Below are 21,897 nucleotides of genomic sequence, written 5' to 3'. Positions count from 1 at the left end.
GCAGGGAAAAGGTAGGGTGAGTGGGTTGAGCTGAGTTTCCCCTGCAGAGAGCTGACGCTGTCACACCGGACCAAATGGCCTTTTATATTGTAACTATTCCAACCATTCTGTGTGCCAAGGTTAAATTTAGTTTCATAACATTCCTATGAAGTGCCTTGGGATCTCTTACTGCATTAACTCCACTATTAAATGGAAATTGTTCTTGTTATTAATCTGTACATGTTCTACTCGCTCCTGTGCTCACTCATCTACTTTGACTCCTGGTCCACTAATGCTTTGATTTTAAAATTCTCTTATGTTCAAATCGTTCCCTGACCTCATCCCTCACAATGCCTCTAACCTCCTAAGCTCACCAAGAACTTTGTGTTCATCTTTTGTAAATCCACTTCCATTGCCCCAACAATGACGTCCATGCCTTCAGCTCTAAAAGTCCGAATTTCTCAAATTCTCTCCTTAAACCTTGCCACCTCTCTTTCTTCCTTTAAGATTGTCCTACCCCTTTGACCAGGCTTTTGTCACCCACCCCCATTTCTCCTTCTTTTACTCGGGATTAATTTATGCTCATCTGAGGCATTATGGGAATACAAATTGTTATACTTTTTAAAATTCATTCATGGGATGTGGGCTTCGCTGGCTGGGTCAGCATTTATTGCCCACCCCTGCCCTTGAGAAGGTTGTGGTGAGCTTCCTTCTTGAACCACTGCAGTCCATATGATGTGGGTACACCCACAGAGCTGTTAGGAAGGAGTTCCAGGATTCTGACCCAGTGACAGTGAAGGAACGGCGATATATTTCCAAGTCAGGATGGTGAGTGACTTGGAGGGGAACTTCCAGGTGGTGGTGTTCCCATCTATCTGCTGCCCTTGTCCTTCTAGATGGTAGTGGTAGTGGATTTGGAAGGTGCTGTCGAAGGAGCCTTGGTGAATTCCTGCAGTGCATCTTGTAGATGGTACACACTGCTGCTACTGTGTGTCGGTGGCGGAGGGAGTGAATGTTTGTGGATGTATGCCAATCAAGCGGACTGCTTTGTCCTGGATGGTGTCAAGCTTCTTGAGTGTTTTGGGAGCTGCACTCATCCAGGCAAGTGGGGAGTATTCCATCACATTCCTGGCTTGTGCCATGTAGATGGTGGACAGGCTTTGGGGAGTCAGGAGGTGGGTTACTCGTTGCACGATTCCTAGCCTCTGACCTGCTCTTGTAGCCACAGTATTTATATGGCTAGTCCAGTTCAGTTTCTGGTCAATGGTAACCCCCAGGATGTTGAGAGTGGAGGATGCAGTGATGGTAATGCCATTGAACATTAAGGGGCGATGGGATGGTTGGATTCTCTCTTGTTGGAGGTGGTCATTGCCTGGCACTTGTGTGGCAGGAATGTTACTTGCCACTTGTCAGCCCAAGCCTGGATATTGTCCAGGTCTTGCTGCATTTGGACGTGGACTGCTTCAGTATCTAAGGAGTCGCGAATGGTGCTGAAAATCGTGCAATCAGCAGCGAACATCCCCACTTCTGACCTTATGATGGAAGGAAGGTCATTGATGAAGCAGCTGAAGATGGTTGGGCCGAGGACACTGCCCTGAGGAACTTCTGCAGTGATGCCCTGGAGCTGAGATGACTGGCCTCCAACAACCACGACCATCTTCCTTTGTATGACTCCAACCAGTGGAGAGTTTTCCCCTGATTCCCATTGACTCCAGTTTTGCTAGGGCTCCTTGATGCCACACTCTGTCAAATGCTGCCTTGATGTCAAGGGCAGTCACTCTCACCTCACCTTGGGAGTTCAGCTCTTTTGTCCATGTTTGAACCAAGGCTGTAATGAGGTCAGGAGCTGAGTGGCCCTGGTGGAACCCAAACTAGTCAGTGAGCAGGTTATTGCTAAGCAAGTGCTGCTTAATAGCACTGTTGATGACCCCTTCCATTACTTTACTGATGATGATGGAGAGTAGACTGATGGGACGGTAATTGTCCGGGTTGGATTTGGCCTGCTTTTTGTGTACAGGACGCACCTGGGCAATTTTCCACATAGCCGGGTACATGCCAGTGTTGTAGCTGTACTGGAACAAGTTGGCCAGGGGCGCAGCAAGTTCTGGAGCACAAGCCTTCAGCACTATTGCTGGAATATTGTCAGGGCCCATATCCAGTGCCTTCAGCTGTTCCTTGATATCACGTGGAGTGAAGCGAATTGGCTGAAGACTTGACATCTATAATGCTGGGGACCTCCGGAGGAGGCCGAGATGGATCATTCACTCGGCACTTCTGGCTGAAGATTATAGCAAATGCTTCAGCCTTATCTTTTGAACTGATGTGTCGGGCTCCTCCATCATTGAGGATGGGGACATTTCTGGAGCCGCCTCCTCCAGTGAGTTGTTTAATTGTCCACCACCATTCGCGACTGGATGTTGCAGGACTGCCAGAGCTTAGATCTGATCCGTTGGTTGTGGGATCGCTTAGCCCTGTCTATCACTTGCTGCTTCTGCTGTTTGGCACACAAGTAGTCCTGTGTTATAGCTTCACCAGATTGACACTCATTTTTAGGTATGCCCGGTGCTGCTCCTGGCATGCCCTCCTGCACTCTTCATTGAACCAGGGGTTGATCACCTAGCTTGATGGTAATGGTAGAGAGGAGGATATGCCGGGCCATGAGGTTACATGTGTTTGAGTACAATTCTGCTGCTGCTGATGGCCCACGGTGCCTCATGGATGCCCAGTCTTGAGTTGCTAGATCTGTTCAAAATCTATCCCATTTAGCACAGTGGTAGTGCCACACAACACGATGGAGGGTATCCTCAGTGTGAAGGCAGGACTTTGTATCCACAATGACTGTGCGGTGGTCACTCCTACCCACACTGTCATGGACAGATGCATCTGCGGCAGGCAGGCACGTTGGTGAGGATTAGGTCCAGTATGTTTTCCCCTCTTGTTGGTTCCCTCACCACCACCACCCAGTCTAGCAGCTATGTCATTTAGGGCTCAGCCAGTAGTGGTGCTACCGAGCCACTCTTAGTGATGGACATTGAAGTCCCCCACCCAGAGTACATTCTGTGCCCTTGCCACCCTCAGTGCTTCCGCCAAGTGGTGTTCAACATGGAGGAGCACTGATTCATCAACTGAGGGAGGGAGGTACGTGGTAATCAGCAGGAGGCTTCCTTGCCCACATTTATCCTGATGCCATGAGACTTCATGGGGTCCAGAGTCGATGTTGAGGGCTCCCAGGGCAACTCCCTCTTGATTGTATACCACTGTGCCGCCACCTCTGCTGGGTCTGTCCTGCCGGTGGGACAGGACATACCCAGGGATGGTGATGGTGGTGTCTGGGACATTATCTGTCAGGTATGATTCCGTGTGGATGATTATGTCAGGCTGTTGCTTGACTAGCCTGTGAGACAGCTCTTCCAATTTTGGCACAAGCCCCCAGATGTTAGTAAGGAGAACTTTGCAGGGCCGAGATTGCCGTTGTCGTTTCCGGTGCCTAGGTTGATGCCGGGTGGTCCGTCTGATTTTATTCCTTTTTTGTGACTTTGTAGTGGTTTGTTACAACTGGGTGACTTGCTGGGCCATTTCAGAGGGCATGCGAGGTGGCTTCAAAGATCATCCATTCACTCAGTTTAAGCACCCATGTGTCCAAAAATAGTGTTTCATTTGATTTCTTTTATTTAAGAGATTGATGTTTTATATTATGATAAAAAAATTGATAAAAATGTTTTGGTGGGGTGACCAATGAATAGATTGGGAAGGGATGGACTCTCGTTTCCTGATTGTCTTGGCTAAAGGATACTATGTAGATGAAAAATTGCAGTCCTTTGCACAGTGTATCACTTAGCTGTGAAGGTTATTGCCCTACTCTGCATCCTGTTTCCTATCCTGTGCTGCCAAATACTATTCCGGTCATCCGAGAGGATTAACTGTTTACAATCTACTAACAGATCAGCAAATAGTTTTTTCTTTGACAAATTCTCCCCTTTTTCTTTGGCTGGGCTATGGTTCAGCTGCCTCTGTGTGTGAGCCCAGTTTGTGATTGAGGTTATTAAACTGTGTGAGGCCTACCCCTATCCTCATCCATTTAGAAGAATGAGAGGTGATCTTATTGAAACATGTAAGATCCTGAGGGGATTTGATAGTGTAGATGCCAGGAGGATGTTTCCACTTGTGGGAGAGACTAGAACCAGGGGACACAGTTTAGAATAAGAGGTTTACCATTTAAAACAGGGATGAGGAGAATTTTTTTAGTTATTAGTATGTGCAATTCTCATTTCCAGAAAGCAGTGGAGGCTGGGTCATTGAATTTATTCAAGGCAAAGTTAGACAGATTTTTGATAGACAAGGGGGTCAAGGGTTATGGGGGGCAGACAGGGAAGTGGAGTTGAGACCACAACCGGATCAGCCATAATCTTACTGAATGGAAGAGCAGGCTTGAAGGGCTGAGTGGCCTACTCCTGCCCCTAAGTCCTATGTCCCACCTACTCCTAACAGGGATCCCTGGATTGTGAATAAGAATGGGAATCCTAACTGCTTTATCTTTCCCTATCTCTACCCTGAAGATACTAAGGCCATCTATTCAAACAGGGACTTTCCTGGTTTTTTGGCTCAGCTACTGGATGCCATAATGAGCTAGGTCATTGAGAGGCAGGGTGGAAGCATTTAACAAATAGTTCTTCACAGTAGAAATGTCTCTGATTCTAAACAATAAAATGGCTTCTGAAACAATGGTTTAATTTTTGATATAACCCATTTCCTATTTGCATACAAAGTAACGACAATTTAATTTATATAGTTAAACTCTTTCCAGTAAAATCTAAAATACAGTTCTCTACGGTGCGAAGAGATGAGGAGGCATTAAAAATATAAGAGAGGCTATAAAATAGTCCTTTTTAAGTTGGAGCCACTTACTGATTGAACAGACATTGAAACAGAACTACCTCGGGGTGGCCTCTACCAATCCTTGAATACAGATATGCAGATAAGTCCTCTTGATACCATACGCAAAAAGCCATTCTTCAAGTGCAAGTGCAGATAGAGTGTCAGCAGGTTATTAGACTGGTGGGACATCATAGCCCAGCCTGATCCTCCTTAACCAAACCCTTTCCCATGCTTTCCATAAGTGAATAATTAGATAGTGATCAGGAACCCTGAATAACATTCCTCCCACTTCCCCCTAGCCCAGGGGCATTGTGACTTTGTAGTGATCCTTCTGTTTGATTCCAATCCAGATCTGGGATTGAAGCTGGAGGCAAGCCGACCTGCAGGATTTAGGGGTGCATTTGGCACTGACCCATCATGGAGCTCCAATCACAAATTAAGTTAGGATGGAGAGTTTCTTTATGTACTTTTGGCAAAGCTTCTTTGTTTACATCCTGACATTTCAGTTCCCTTTCACTAATATCTCTGCATTATTACCGGCGATGCAATGAGCAATAAGCTTTCTTCATTTTAATTTTCAGGGAGCTCCAAGACTAGTTTCAGGATTCTCTTCCAATGGATTTAGATGGATATCAAGCTTGCCTCTGTCATCACACTTGCCTGGACTCTTCAGAGCTTGGCAAATATTATACTATAACCGGACTACCACCATATGCAAAAGGTTTTTCACTCCCTCCAGGAATCTGAACTGCAAGGAGAATAAAGAAAAGAACCAAAATCACCTTCAACACAAAGAACAAAGTAATAAGGATGAAGGTGGCTTTAGGGTAAAACAGGATCTACCTCCAATACCGCCTACCTGGTGCTGTATGAAAGGGTGCCACAACTGTGTATGGATTTCATATGCAGAGGAGATGATGGACTACTACCAGAATGGAGGACTAAAAGCCCTCGAGATTATTGATAAATATATTGATGACGAGAATCTTAAAGCATTTATTAAAATGGAAATAAAGTTAAGATACAAGGAATAATATTTAAGAGCAGCTTTGGACCATTGTGTAAACTTCCATTTTTGTGTTGTTGATCTGAATCTCAATAACAGTACTAATTAGAAAGTATTGTTAACAGGTACTGGAAGTATGGATTTCGCTGAGCCGAATGTTTTTTTTCTTATGTAAAGGCTGAGTTCCTTTGCAGTCACTCAGTATGAAGACTGGCCAGGTATTCAGCGATTAAAATGAAAAAATGCTGAGATTGGTGGGCTCACCTATTTGCTGTTTGCAATGTTGGTGATTATAAAATCTGCAGCACTGACATGCCAGTCCTCCTAGTTGAAGGGAAAGTAGGGCAGGAACTACAAAAAGATCTGTAGTTCAAGAGAGAAGACAAGTATTTTAAAATTAAATAAGGGCAATTATGAGGGCATGAAAGCAGAGCTAGCCAACATGACCTGGCAAATTAGGTTAAGGGATAGGTCAGTAGCGATGCAGTCAGTGGTAGACATTTAAGGGGATATTTCACAATATATAGCATATATACATTCCAATGAGAAATAAAATTCCAAGGGGAGGACCCACCATCCGTGGTTAACAAAAAGTTTAAAAACGTAAAGAAAAAGCATTTAATTGCGCAAAGGTGGGTGGCAATCAGAAGATTGGACAGAATATGAAAAACAGCAAAGAATAACTAAACGATTAATAAGGAGGGAAAAATTAGAGTGCGAGAGAAAGCTATCTAGAAATATAAAGACAATAAGAGTTTCTATAGATATTTTTTAAAAAGAGTTAAAGTGAGCATTGGTCCTATAGAAAGTGAGCCTGGGAAAATAAGGAGATGGCAGATGGACTGAACAGGTATTTTGCATTGGCATTCATCATATGGATAGAAGTAACATCCCAAAAATAGCTGTAAATTAAGAAATGGAAGGGTGTGAGGAACTCATGAAAATTATAATCACAAGGGCAGTGGTACTGAGTAAATTGTTCGAGCCCCGGGCTGACAAGTCCCCAGGTCCTGATGGACTGCATCATAGGGCCTTAAAAGAAGTAGCTAGTGAGATAGTTGATGTGTTGATTTTAATTTTCCAAAATTCCCTAGATTCAGGGAAGGTTCCATTAGATTGGAAAATAGTGAATGTAATTCCTTTATTCAAAAAGGGAGGGAAACAGAAAGCAGGAACCTACGGGGCAGTTAGTTTAACATCTGTCATAGGGAAAATGTCAGAAGCTATTATTAAGGATGTTATAGCAGGGCACTTAGAAAAATTCAAGGTAATCAGGCAGAGTCAACATGGTTTTGTGAAAGGGAAGTCATGTTTAATCAATTTATTGGAGTCCTTTGAAGAAGTAACATGCTGTGGATAAAGGGACACCGGTAGATGTACTGTACTTAGATTTCCAGAAGGTATTTGATAAGGCAGGCCGTGAGTCTTTGGAACTCTAGTTCCATTGCCTTTTGAAGAAGGGTCTTTGAATATTTTTAAGGCAAGGGTAGATAGATTCTTGGTAAGCAAAGGGTGAAAGGTTATCGGGTAGGCGGGAATGAGGAATTGAGGTTACAATCAGATCAGCCATGACCTTATTGAATGGTGGAGCAGGTTCGAGGGGATGAATGGCCTATCCCTGCTCCTAATTCATATGTTTGTAATTTCCTTTTTTTCCACACACACAACTATATCAAATACAGTTTTGTTGGTTTATACAAATGGTAAACATGACCTACTGTTATTCCCAGATTTTTGTGTATTTGTAGCTCCTGTTTTCTTCTCAACCTCCACTGCACTTTCCCATCAGTTCTGAGTGAATGACTTTTCAGGATGGGGAGAAACTGACTATGAAACTTTTATTGTTCAATAATAATAGATGTTCATACTATTAAATGCATCTTCTTAATGTGAACAAAATGTTTGGTTTTTTAAAGCTGAAATAACAGCTAAACCTAACTTAACTACAAGCAAACTGAAGAATTTAAGATATTGCAGTACTTCCTGCTCTTTAAGACTCTTCAGTGAGGTGTAACAAGACTCGCAGTAACTCCAGCAAGTTTTGTTACTCAGCTTCCCTTTTAGCAGTCACATTTAAACTTGAAAGGAATTGGTGCACAGCACTTCAATGCATTCATTGTCCAGGGGAATACAAAAGACTTTAATCTTCATTTTAAAGAGCAGAACACACTAATAATTGCCATCATGGAAACACAAAAGTATCTTGAATAAAGTACTTCGTGTCAGCATAACATTGAGAAGAAAATTTACAATCAATTCATTTTGAATGGACTTATAGCTCACAAAGAATCTGACTCAGTTTTCTGGTTAGGTTATTAAATATGAAGAAACTCAGGTAAAGGACCAAGTCCTGTAGTGTAAAGTTGAAAAGAATAAGAAAGAATAGCATACATTAATTTGTCTTGAAATTTAGATGAATGGTTTGCTTATTACAATATTACTTATTTTTGTCATAAGACTTTCTATTGCAACTTTCTTCGAACTCAAAACAATTAGTATACAGATTTAAATTTTGTGTATTACTTGTAATCCTTTTCAAGATAATTTCTAAATTATTCTAAGATATTTATCTCAGATGTACTCACCTGACTTCCTCGATGCCCTGACCCTAATGTGCTGACTGTGATCTCCTGACCATCATCCCAATGTCTCAGTCCCTGATCATCTCTCTGCCTCTCCCTCTGTCTATGAGCTGCTGGCTCTGATCTATTCCTCCCCAATTCGAGGTGCTAATTGCCAGTTGGAGGAATTACAATGTTGCAAAGGTGGAGGTAAGCAGCCTTGGTGACAAGATGAGATGCTTAAACCTTAACTTGGGAGTCAGACAGGATGCCAGGATTATGATGGCCTGGTTCAACCAGACAGCATGGCTGCAAGGGAGCCAGGTTTGTGATGGAGTACAAAACCAATGGCTTCAGACTTCCCAATTTGACCGGGAGGCAATCATGATTCACCCTAGAGAATCTGCACAGTAACCACTCCAAGGCCTATATACTTTTTACTGAAGTTCGGTGGCCAAAACTTAACAATTATTCCAGATAAAGAGAATCATAGAAAATAGGAGCAGGAGTAGGTCATTCGTCGTTTCGAGCCTTCTCCGCCATTCAATATGATCATGGCTGATCCTCCATCTCAATGCCCCATCTGGCACCCTTCCCATACACCTTGAAGCCTTTAGAGCACAGGTTTGAGATTATGGTGTGGGAAAGTGAAGAGAAGCCATTAGTGGAGATGTACTGACTGCATTTGGTTAGGAAGGAATTGAACTGTACAAGGACATTTATGTGCAGCTGCATAATGGAGGGAAGGATGGTGTCGTCAAGCTTACACTGGAGATGGGATAAAGGTGGACAGGTACCACAGTCTTGGAAGAAGTCACTTGTGCCTTTGCTTCATACTGTTGTTGGATGCTTGGAAGCCAGACAGGAGGGATTCAAAGGGATTATTGTGAGGAATGAACATGAAGCTGGGATGCAATAACACATTCAATCATGGACCATAGAAAAGAAAGAGGTTGGATTTGCGCTAACAGTTGAAGAGGATTGATGGGTCAAGGTCAAATGTGGAAGGACAAGAAACAGGAGAGACAGCTGCAAAAATTGACTCAATCTTGAAGATGAAGTCTAGGAGCTCTGCACATTTTTGCCTAAGCTAAAACATGAAAAGTGGCTACTTGGTCAAGATAAGAGAAGGTATATTGTGACAACGGTTAGGTCAGTCCAACAATGAGCTATAGAATGGACTAATGCCTTGTTATTTATATCCTCCATTCATGTGATTTTACAGGACCTATTAATAATGCTGTAATGGTGTTCCTTTCATCTCAATGTCCAAGCGTCAACCAGGATGACAACAGGATGTTTCCTTTCTCTGGATTAAAGGAATTGGTGAATCAAAAAGAACCACTGCCGTTTTGTTGGACAGCGTTCAAACACATTAATGTTGCCACGGAATCACAGAAAATTCTGATACTGTAAAATACTGGGCATCTCTGCTTGAACATTTGTTCTAAAAGCACAAGAACTTCAGGTATGCAGTTCCCTTAAGTGGTTCTTGTAATCATGCATCATTAGCTGCAGCTCCAATTCACTTCACTTCGATGTCCATGTGTGTCAGCCCAATACCAGGAATTGCAACTGAAGCATTGCCAAAGGATGCATTCAGTTAGAACTCAATGACTTCTTACTTTGTTTCCAAACAGATGACTTTGCAAAATCAATTTGTGTGGGATAGGGAAACACACAGTTATGGCTCTCACAGAAAGTCATTCAGAACCGTTAAGGATATAAAAACTGACAGTTTGCCTAGAGTACAATATCCCTTTGTATTAAAATAGTTAAAATATTAGAATAGATAAAGCATTGTTGATTTCCCAATAAACTGCTGTTGTTAAGCAGATCCTAGCAGAATGGTTTGTGTTTCCTGATGTTGTAACTCTTCTGAGCTTCTGATTTGTCCCTTCACCTGTATCAGACAAGCTCTAACAATGTTTGTGTGCATGCGTGTTACAAGAGTAAGACAGGTCAAAAATAATTTTAAAAACAGCCCACATTGTAAAGAACAGCTGGCACCAAGGGCCATTCTTTACATTTATAAAGTAATCAGAACCAATGAATTGAATCACTACATAAGTAGTTAATAGTTACATGTAGTCCCTTTCATACCCAGGGGGAAACAACAGCCAATTTGCACACAGCAAGGCCTCACAAATAGCAATGAAATAAATGACCAGATATTCTGTTCTTAGTGATTTTGGTTGTAATAAATATTGGGCAGAAAAAGAGAGCTCCCCTGCTCTTTAAATAGTGCATTGGATCTTATATGTTCACCTGAGAAGGCATAAGTACATAAGAAACAGGAGCAGGTAGACCACACGGCCCATCGAGCCTGCTCTGCCATTCAATACGATCATGGCTGATCTTGGGCTTCAACTCCATTTTCCCACCCACTCCCCATATCCCTTAATTCCCTGAGAGACCAAAAATCTGTCTATCCCAGCCTTAAATCTATTCAATGATGGAGTATCCAGAACTCTCAGGGTTAGACAATTTCAAAGATTCACAACTCTTTGAGTGAGGTAATTTCTCCTCGTCTCAGTCATAAATGATTGGCCCCTTATCCTGAGACTGTGCCTCTGTGTTTTAGGTTCCCCAACCAATGGAAACAATTTCTCAGTGTCCACCCTATTCAGCCCCTTGAGAATTTTGTAGGTTTCAATGAGATTTTCTCTCATTCTTCTAAACTACAGAGAATGTAAGACCAATTTACTCAGCATCTCCTCAAAGGTAACATCCCCAGTACCAATTTAGTAAATCTTTGCTGTACCACTTCCAAGTATATCCTTTCTTAAATGTGGAGACCGGAACTACACACAGTACTCCAGATGTGGTCTCACCAAAACCCTGTACAACTGTAGCAAGACTTTCTTATTCTTGTACTCCAATCTGCTTGCAACATTCCATTTGCCTTCCTAATCGCTTGCTGCACCTGCATGCTAACTTTCTGTGTTCCTTGTATGAGCACAGCCAGTCTCTTTGAACATCATCACTTACAAGTTTGTCACCTTTTAAAAAAAATTTCTGCTTTTCTATTCTTACCAAAGTGAATAACTTTACACTTTCCTACATTATACTCCATCTACCATCTTATTGCCCACTCACCTAACCTGTCTATATCTCTTTGCAGCCTCTCTGTGTCCTCCCTGCAACTTACCTTTCCACCTAGCTTGGTATCATCAGCAAAATTAGATACATTACTCTCTGTCTTTTTATCTAAGTTAACATAGATTTTAAATAGCTGAGGGTCCAGCACTGACCCTTGTGGCACTCCACGATTCACTGCCTGCCAACTTGAAAAAGCCCAGTTTCTGGCCACTCTGTTTTCTATCTGTTAACCAATCCTCTATTCATGCTTATATATTACCCCAACTCCACAAGTCCTTATCTTACCAATAACCTTTTGTGTGGCACCTTATCAAATACCTTTTGGAAATCCAGGTATACTACATCTACTGGTTCCCCTCTATCTGCCCTACATCCTCAAAAAACTCTAATAATTTTGTCAAACTATTTCCCTTTAGTAAAACCAGGCAGACAGGGCCTCGGTTTAATGCCTTATCCAAAATTCCCTTTGTACTGCACTAGCCTAGATTATGTGGCCAAGTCTCTGGAGTGGTGCTTAAATCCATCACTTTCTGACTCCGAAACAGAAGTTCTAACTCTGAGCCACAGCTGGATCTTTTCTAACTGCCTGTCAGAATGCTGAATCTACATACAGTAAAATTCACTTACATGCACATCTAATTTAAATGATATAAAAAGACTTATCCAATTTTAATTGTTCCTGACTGAAGCCTCTAAAGAAAATTTTTGCTTTGAGGTTATGGTGAAAAGACAGGAATCTAATATTTTGCACGTGCATATAGTCGGTTAATGTAGTTTATGGAGTGAACACAGATCAAGAACCAGAATATTGGAAGTGGCAACATCTATGCCATAGCTATTCTTCACTATAAAATTGAAAAAGGTCAGTTCATGGAGCTAAAGTATGGGTGCCCCTTCACTAAGAATGTTTAAAAAGAGGGCAAAATATGTGGTATTTAATAGCAAGTCTTGGACTGTGAAAATTTTAGAGGTATATAGGAGTACAGCTGAGTGCTAGTGATTAGACAGTCAGATTTAATATGGTGAGATGATTAGGAGTGAGAGATGGTGCACAAGCTGAATTTAAAAAGCCCTTTTGGACAAATAAATACAAGCAAGGAAAATGAAACAAATAGGAACGCCGTTAGGAGCAGATACAAATTAAATATGCATTATGTAGGAGGTTAAAGGAATGTTATGAAGGAAGCAATTCAAGCACATTTAGTGACAGTAAAACAACTGTTCCAAGCCACTGGGTATATAAAAGGCAAGTCATGTTTAACAAAATTATTTCAGGATACAAGAGATTGGTGAATGTCACATATGCTGCCTCATAAGTAACTTGATGAGGTGCCTCAAAAGAGCCTTTATTTAGAATAAAGAAAGATGTTTTCAACTGGATAATAAGTTGATTTAAGTATAATTAAAGTCTTGTGTTCAAAGAAATTTTTTCTAAATGGAAGGTTTCAGTACTTTAGTACTTCATGCTACACATTATTTATAAACGTTGGTGTAATGAAGACATGCTTATAACAAATATTGATTTTTAATCCGTTGGCTGGAAACATGAAATTGGACTTTTAAAAGGCAGACTTTGTTGAAACAGAGACTTTAACTCACAGCAAGATGGCCAACTCTAATTTTCATTACTACACATTCCACATTCCAACCCTGTTGAGAGGAGACAACAAGTCTGCAAAACCCATCACAATGACACCCCCTGGGGTTTGTGAACAATATTCCTTCTTGCCCTATGAACTACGGAAGCAACCTACAGTATTCAACAGCTGAAGATGAACCATTCAAAGGTTAATTGCTTGGTTAAAAAGACCTTGATTTTTAACATAGCTCTCCAGATGACCTAATCAAGTTATAATTTAATTAGCTTATAAAGTGCCTTTCACATCTTCAAACTGACCCAAAGTGTTTCTTGGCCAATTCATTACTTATTTATTATTAATTATTTGTGTCAAAAATTGGCAAGCGGTTTGCAAGGTCCCACAAATAGCAACAAAATAAATGACCAGGTAATCTAATTTTTTAGAGGTATAAATGTTGACCAGGATAATGTCTCTGCAATTTTTCAAAATGTGCCATGAGAGATTTCACACCCACTTGCACAGGGAGGCAGAATCGCTGTTGAACATCTCTTCTAGAAGGTGCACCTCCAGCAATATAGCACTGAAGTATCAGCATAGGTTTATGTATTCAAAGCTTGGAGTGGTGCTTTAATCCATGATGTATTGACTCCAGAAGCATAAGTGGTACCATTAATCCAGGCTGTGGTTGTAATCACATAATTCCTTCCCCATGTAAGAACAATTCTGCGTTGCTCAGGAACATAGTAGACACTGCCCAAGCTATCTGTAAGAATGTTGCACTGCTTAGGAGTTTTAAGCATCAATTAAAAAGGGGTATTCTATGGGTATTCTATGATTTTAAGGTGTTGTCATTGGAGACATGCACAAACTCAGTTGTCCTCCTCATTCAAGAAAGAACTGTACACAAGATGGGAATGGGGAGGAGCGTGAATCGTTGTCACCTTTCCCAGCTTGCAATGTGAAAGATTGTTTTCAGACCATAGCTTTATTCATCACTATATAGTAAACAATTCATATTATAGTAGATAATGTTTCAGAACATCATTTGATCCATTCAGACATTTGTCACCTTAAGTGACTTGCAATTTCTTGGAACATTGTGTTTGTGTAACATAGAGATCAGCCAATATTGAAATAAGCACATTGTAAAGGCAAAATGAAACAACAACAGAAAATGCTGGAAAAACTCAGCAGGTCTAGCAGCATCTGTGGAGGGAGAAACAAAGTTAACAGAGTCCGTATGACCCTTCTTCAGAGCATTGTAAAGGAAACTCTCTTTCTTAGGATTAACAAATAGCGAATTTTAACAAAACAGAAAAACGCTATAATATTTATTAAGTGCATGGAAAGGAAGACCAGAAACATTTGGATTTATTTCAAGCTCCACTGTGTAACACAGATTTTTAAAAATCACAATTAATTAAACATTGTATGGTTATGCAGTATACATTCACTGGGATAAGGTCATGATAAGAATGTACATTCACATGTAGAAATGACAAGGTTTGAACCTACAACCAAAAGTAAATTAAAACAACCAACCAGACTTTGTACACAACCTGCATTATCCCAAATATTTAGAGCTCATCCCCTGAATTGAGAAGTGAGAGTTGGAATGTAAAATGGACTATTCAGCATTAATCGCATCTCATACAGGCTTTCTGACATTTGGTCCCTTCTTTGGTCAAAAAGATTTTGAACTCATGTTTACTCATTCAAACATTCCTGAAAGAAATTGTCTTCACCTACCTGCCATTCCTTGTTGTAGTGGTTTAAGGGTGAAGGTTAAGGGGAGATTTAACAGAAGTGTTCCAAATTATGAGAGCTTTTGATAGAATGGATAGGGAGAAACTGTTTCTACTTGTGGGTCAATCCATAACCAGAGGAGATAGTTTTCAGATAATTTGCAAAATAATCCAAGGGAACAGGAGAATGTTTTTATGCAGTGAGTTGTCATAATCTAGAAAGCACTGCCTGAACTGCGAAAGCAGTTTAAAAAGCAGCTCTTGAAAAGGAAGTGTGTCCATATGTATTTTTTATATATTGTTGCAATCTTGGTAGAGACCAATACCATTTAAAAAGGAAGTGAACTCCCAGTTGTTAACTGAAAAGACCACATAAGATTTATAGGGGAAAACCCTTTTACTGACCAAAGAAAATGATCAAGCACTGTTAACTTAACACTAAATCTCCTAATCACTTACACTTTAAACCATAATTCCAAACAGAACACTCCCAGCTCTGCTTTTAATTTCAACTGAGAACTCCTTTTCACATTACAGTTTCTTGAGTGCCCATTCAAAACTCCTGGAACCAAACTAATCTGTGTCTCAGTTCCCAAAGATTTATTGTGACTTTTCTCCTTTTCCCAGTTAGCTTTTGAGGTGAGGGATTTATTTGGGAACTCTTCACTAGCATCCAGCTAGGCAAATGCTCCAGTCTCAACATCTCACAAATTTGGATTTCTCCAGCTTGGGCATGGGCCTCACTCGCATTCTTGAGTGGTGACTCCAAATCAGAAACACCCCTCGTTCCTGATGGCCCTCTGCTTTCTATTCTGGCTGCTGACAAATCCTCTCTCTGCCTTCTCCACATGGCTCCCAGACTGACTGCCTCACAGGCTGTGAAAACAGTAGAGATATAACAAAACAATAAAAAACTTCCTAACCCCACTGCATGGTAATGTGACACACGTGGCCTACATACGAACATATTAATTAGGAGCAGGAGTAGGCCATTCAGCCCCTTGAGCATGCTCCACCATTCAATAAGATCATGGATGGTCTAATTGAGGCCTCAACTCCACATTCCACCTGCCCCCGATAACCTTTGACTCCCTTGTTAGTCATGAATTTATCTAACTCTGCCTTAAAAATATTCAATGACCCTGCCTCCAATGCATTCTGGAGAAGAGAGTTCCAAAGATTCATGACCCTCTGAGAGAAAAAAATTCTTCTCAGCCCTGTCTTAAATGGGAGATCCCTTATTTTTAAACTGTGTTCCCTAGTTCTAGCCTATCCCACAAGTGGAAACATCTGCCCTGTCAAGTCCCCTCAGGATCTTATGTGTTTCAGTAAGGTCACTTTGCAATCTTCTAAACTCCAACAAATACAGGTTCAGCCTGTTCAACCTTTCCTTGTAAGATAATCCCCAGCCACACACCCACAGCCCAGGTATAAGTCGAGTGAACCTTCTCCGAACTGCTTCTAACGCATTTATATCCTTTCTTAAATAAAGAGACCAAAACTGTGCACAGTTCTCTAGGTATGGTCTTACCAAAGCTCTGTACAACTGTACCAAAACACCCCTACATTTATATTCTCTTCCCCTTGCAATAAATGAGAACATTCCATTTGCTTCCTAGTCACTTGCTGTTCTTGCATACTAACATTTCCTGATTCATATAACAGGACACCTCGATCCCTCTGTACCTCAGAGTTCTGCAAGTTCTGTCCGTTTAAATAATATGCTTTTTTAAATTCTTCTTGCCAACGTGGATAAGTTCACATTTTCCCACCTTATACTCCATCTGCCAAATTTTTGCCCACTCATTTAACCTGTCTATTTCCCTTTGCAGCCTCTTTATGTCCTCTTCACAACTTACTTTCCTACCTATCTTTGTGTCATCAGCAAATTTAGCAACCATACTTTTGGTCCAGTCATCCAAGTCACTGATATAAATTGTAAATAGTTGAGGCCCCAGCATTGATCCCTGTGGTACACCACACGTCACATCTTGGCAACCCCAAAACGTCCCATTTATCCCTACTCTCTGCTTGCTGTTAGCTAACCAATCCTCTATCCTTGCTGATATGTTACCCTCTACACCATGAGCTCTTATTTTGTGCAGTAAACTTTGGTGTGGCATCTTGTCAAATGCCTTTTAGAAATCTAAGTACAGCACATCTTCAGGTTCCCCTTTATCCATGTTGCTTGTTACTTCCTCAAAAAACTCCAATAAATTAGTCAAACATGACTTCCCTTTCACAAAACTCCGCTTGATTGCATTGAGATTTTCTAAGTGCCCCACTATAGCCTCCTTAATAATAGATTCCAGCAATTTCCCTACAACGGATGTTAAGTTAACCGACCTGTAGTTTCCTGTTTTCAGTCCATCCTTTCTTGAATACAGGAGCCACATTCAGCATTTTCCAATCTGATGGGACCTTTCCAGACTCTATGGAATTTTGGAAAATTAAAACCAATGCATCTACTCTCCGCAGAAAGAAATGCAAATTAATTATCCTTAACTTTAAAAACAAAAAACTACTGCGGATGCTGGAAATCCAAAACAAAAACAGAATTACCTGGAAAAACTCAGCAGGTCTGGCAGCATTGGCGGAGAAGAAAAGAGTTGACGTTTCGAGTCCTCATGACCCTTCAGCAGAACTGAGTATAGTTAGGAGAGGGGTGAAATATAAGCTGGTTTAAGGTGGGGTGGGGAGGAGAGAAGTTGGGTGGGGGTGGTTGTAGGGACAAGCAAGTAGTGATTAGGAGCAGATAATCAAAAGATGTCACAGACAAAAGGAACAAAGGGGTGTTGAAGGTGGTGATATTATCTAAGAAAATGTGCTAATTAAGAATGGATGGCAGGACACTCAAGGTACAGCTCTAGTGGGGGTGGGGTGGAAAGGCTGACAAGGTATTACAGTTATAGATTTAAAAATAATGGAAATAGGTGGGAAAAGAAAAATCTATATAAATTATTGAAAAAAACAAAAGGGAGGGGGAAGAAACGGGGTGGGGATGGTGGGGGGAGGGAGTTTAAGATCTAAAGTTGTTAAATTCAATATTTAGCCCGGAAGGCTGTAAAGTGCCTAGTCGGAAGATGAGGTGCTGTTCCTCCAGTTTGCGTTGGGCTTCACTGGAACAATGCAGCAAGCCAAGGACAGACATGTGGGCAAGAGAGCAGGGTGGAGTGTTAAAATGGCAAGCGACAGGGAGGTTTGGGTCTTTCTTGCGGACAGACCGCAGGTGTTCTGCAAAGCGGTCGCCCAGTTTACGTTTGGTCTCTCCAATGTAGAGGAGACCGCATTGGGAGCAACGAATGCAGTAGACTAAGTTAGGGGAAATGCAAGTGAAATGCTGCTTCACTTGAAAGGAGTGTTTGGGCCCTTGGACGGTGAGGAGAGAGGAAGTGAAGGGGCAGGTGTTGCATCTTCTGCGTGGGCATGGGGAGGTGCCATAGGTGGGGGTTGAGGAGTAGGGGGTGATGGAGGAGTGGACCAGGGTGTCCCGGAGGGAACGATCCCTATGGAATGCCGCCGGGGGGGGTGAAGGGAAGATGTGTTTGGTGGTGGCATCATGCTGGAGTTGGCGGAAATGGCGGAGGATGATCCTTTGAATGCAGAGGCTGGTGGGGTGATAAGTGAGGACAAGGGGGACCCTATCATGTTTCTGGGAGGGAGGAGAAGGCATGAGGGCGGATGCGCGGGAGATGGGCCGAACACGGTTGAGGGCCCTGTCAACGACCGTGGGTGGAAAACCTCGGTTAAGGAAAAAGGAGGACATGTCAGAGGAGCTGTTTTTGAAGGTAGCGTCATCAGAACAGATGCGACGGAGGCGAAGGAACTGAGAGAATGGGATGGAGTCCTTACAGGAAGCGGGGTGTGAGCAGCTGTAGTCGAGGTAGCTGTGGGAGTCGGTAGGCTTGTAATGGATATTGGTGGACAGTCTATCATCAGAAATTGAGACAGAGAGGTCAAGGAAGGGAAGGGAAGTGTCAGAGATGGACCATGTGAAAATGATGGAGGGGTGGAGATTGGAAGCAAAATTAATAAATTTTTCCAGGTCCAGACGAGAGCATGAAGCTGCACCGAAGTAATCATCGATGTACCGGAGAAAGAGTTGTGGGAGGGGGCTGGAGTAGGACTGGAACAAGGAATGTTCCACATACCCCATAAAGAGACAGGCATAGCTGGGGCCCATGCGGGTACCCATAGCCACACCTTTTATTTGGAGGAAGTGAGAGGAGTTAAAGGAGAAATTGTTCAGTGTGAGAACAAGTTCAGCCAGACGGAGGAGAGTAGTGGTGGATGGGGATTGTTGGGGCCTCTGTTCAAGGAAGAAGCTAAGGGCCCTCAGACCATCCTGGTGGGAGATGGAGGTGTAGAGGGATTGGACGTCCATGGTGAAGAGGAAGCGGTTGGGGCCAGTGAGCTGGAAATTGTTGATATGATGTAAGGTGTCAGAGGAATCACGGATGTAGGTGGGAAGGGACTGGACAAGGGGAGAGAGAAGGGAGTCAAGATAACGAGAAATGAGTTCCGTGGGGCAGGAACAGGCTGACACGATCGGTCTGCCAGGACAGTTCTGTTTGTGGATTTTGGGTAGGAGGTAGAAGCGGGCCGTTCGAGGTTGGGCGACTATCAGGTTGGAAGCTGTGGGAGGAAGATCTCCAGAGGAGATGAGGTCAGTGACAGTCCTGGAAACAATGGTTTGATGTTCTGTGGTGGGGTCATGGTCCAGGGAGAGGTAGGAGGAAGTGTCTGCGAGTTGACGCTCAGCCTCCGCGAGGTAGAGGTCAGTGCGCCAGACAACAACAGCACCACCCTTGTCAGCGGGTTTGATGACAATGTTGGGGTTGGACCTGAGAGAACGGAGTGCAGTAAGTTCAGAGAGAGACAGATTAGAATAGGTGAGAGGAGCAGAGAAATTGAGACGGCTAAAGTCACGCCGACAGTTCTCAATGAAAAGATCAAGGGAAGGTAAGAATCCAGAGGGAGGGGTCCAGGTGGAGGGAGAATATTGGAGGTGGGTAAAAGGATCTGTTGAACGGGGAGAGGACTCCTGCCCAAAGAAGTGAGCACTGAGACGAAGACGGCGGAAGAAGAGTTCAGCATCGTGCCAAGCCCGAAATTCATTGAGATGAGGGCGTAAGGGTATGAAACTAAGTCCTTTGCTGAGCACTGAACGTTCAGCATCGGAGAGGGGAAGGTCAGGGGGTATAGTGAATATGCGGCTGGGGCTGGGATTGGAAGATGGGGTGGGGACGGAGGGACAAGCAGGGGTGGAGGGTCCCAGATGGGTGTTGGTGTCGGTGAGTTGTTGGAGCTTGTGTTCCTTAGCACTTGAGAGAAAGAGAAAAAGTTTCTTGCTGAGGCGTCGGATGAGACAAAGAATAAAATGAAACTGGGGGCACGCGCAGCTTTGAAAAAGGGTGCGGTGGTGCTGCTGGAGGGAGAGGTCGAGTGTGTTCATATGGCGGTGCATGGCACTGAGTGTGGATCTCAGAATGCGACGGGAACAGCAGTCCGAGAAACGTTTTATGTCATGGAGATACCTGTAATCCCGGGTGGGTTCGAAACAAGAGGGATGGAATTTCACTTGAAATCCACATGGGGTGAGTCGGAGACGGAGACAGTCACTGAGAAAGGAAATATGGCTGTGAAAGCGGGTTTTAGTAAACACCTTGTCAAACACCAGGAAAGAAATGGAAAGCAATGAAGGTGAACAAGGCAGAAGAGACAGGCGGAAATCCTGTCAGAGAACAGAGCAATACTTCTTCGAGGTAGGCATTTCTTGAAGAGAAGTGGCAGTCAATTAAACACAGAGATAAAAACAAAAAACTACTGCGGATGCTGGAAATCCAAAACAAAAACAATTACCTGGAAAAACTCAGCAGGCCTGGCAGCATTGGCGGAGAAGAAAAGAGTTGACGTTTCGAGTCCTCATGACCCTTCAGCAGAACTGAGTATAGTTAGGAGAGGGGTGAAATATAAGCTGGTTTAAGGTGGGGGGCGGGGGGAGAGAAGTTGAGGGTGGGGTGGACAAGCAAGCAGTGATAGGAGCAGATAATCAAATTATTTCACAGACAAAAGGAACAAAGGGGTGTTGAAGGTGGTGATATTATCTAAGAAAATGTGCTAATTAAGAATGGATGGCAGGACACTCAAGGTACAGCTCTAGTGGGGGTGGGGTGGAAAGGCTGACAAGGTATTACAGTTGTAGATTTAATAATAATAGAAATAGGTGGGAAAAGAAAAATCTATATAAATTATTGAAAAAAACAAAAGGGAGGGGGAAGAAACGGGGTGGGGATGGTGGGGAGGGAGTTTAAGATCTAAAGTTGTTGAATTCAATATTCAGCCCGGAAGGCTGTAAAGTGCCTAGTCGGAAGATGAGGTGCTGTTCCTCCAGTTTGCGTTGGGCTTCACTGGAACAATGCAGCAAGCCAAGGACAGACATGTGGGCAAGAGAACAGGGTGGAGTGTTAAAATGGCAAGCGACAGGGAGGTTTGGGTCTTTCTTGCGGACAGACTGCAGGTGTTCTGCAAAGCGGTCGCCCAGTTTGCGTTAAGTCTCTCCAATGTAGAGGAGACCGCATTGGGAGCAATAACTTTAACTTTAAACCTGTCCTGTGATCTGAAAAGCATATGGATACTTTAAAAACCTCCCTTTGTTTACCAGGTACCTACAATCTTTGAACTGGGGAAAATACGTGAATAATTTAAACCACACTGCCACACCTTAATTTCAAACTTTCTCCCCAGATGCCTACAGAGAGCCCCATTCCTCAAGAGATATTTAGAGAGGTCACTATAATCCTCGGTGTGAATACCTCTGAGCATCATCCCAGCAACACAATAAGACTTCCTCTTTGATCTGCAACTCCAGGCCAATCTGATAAGCTACCCAGGCCAAACGTTCTTTCATCTATCCTATGTTCAAAAATACAATTTCTAAAGTAAAAAATCCTGCAATAATACACATTTGTAACAACATCTGGTCTTTCCAGGGCTCGACACAGGCGGGTTGGTTCAAAGAGCCTCCTCCATGCTGTAGGATTCTATGA

Source organism: Cetorhinus maximus, chromosome 24 (assembly GCF_964194155.1).
Source record: "Cetorhinus maximus chromosome 24, sCetMax3.hap1.1, whole genome shotgun sequence".
NCBI lineage: Eukaryota > Metazoa > Chordata > Chondrichthyes > Lamniformes > Cetorhinidae > Cetorhinus > Cetorhinus maximus.
Note: the sequence above shows the minus strand (reverse complement) of the source record.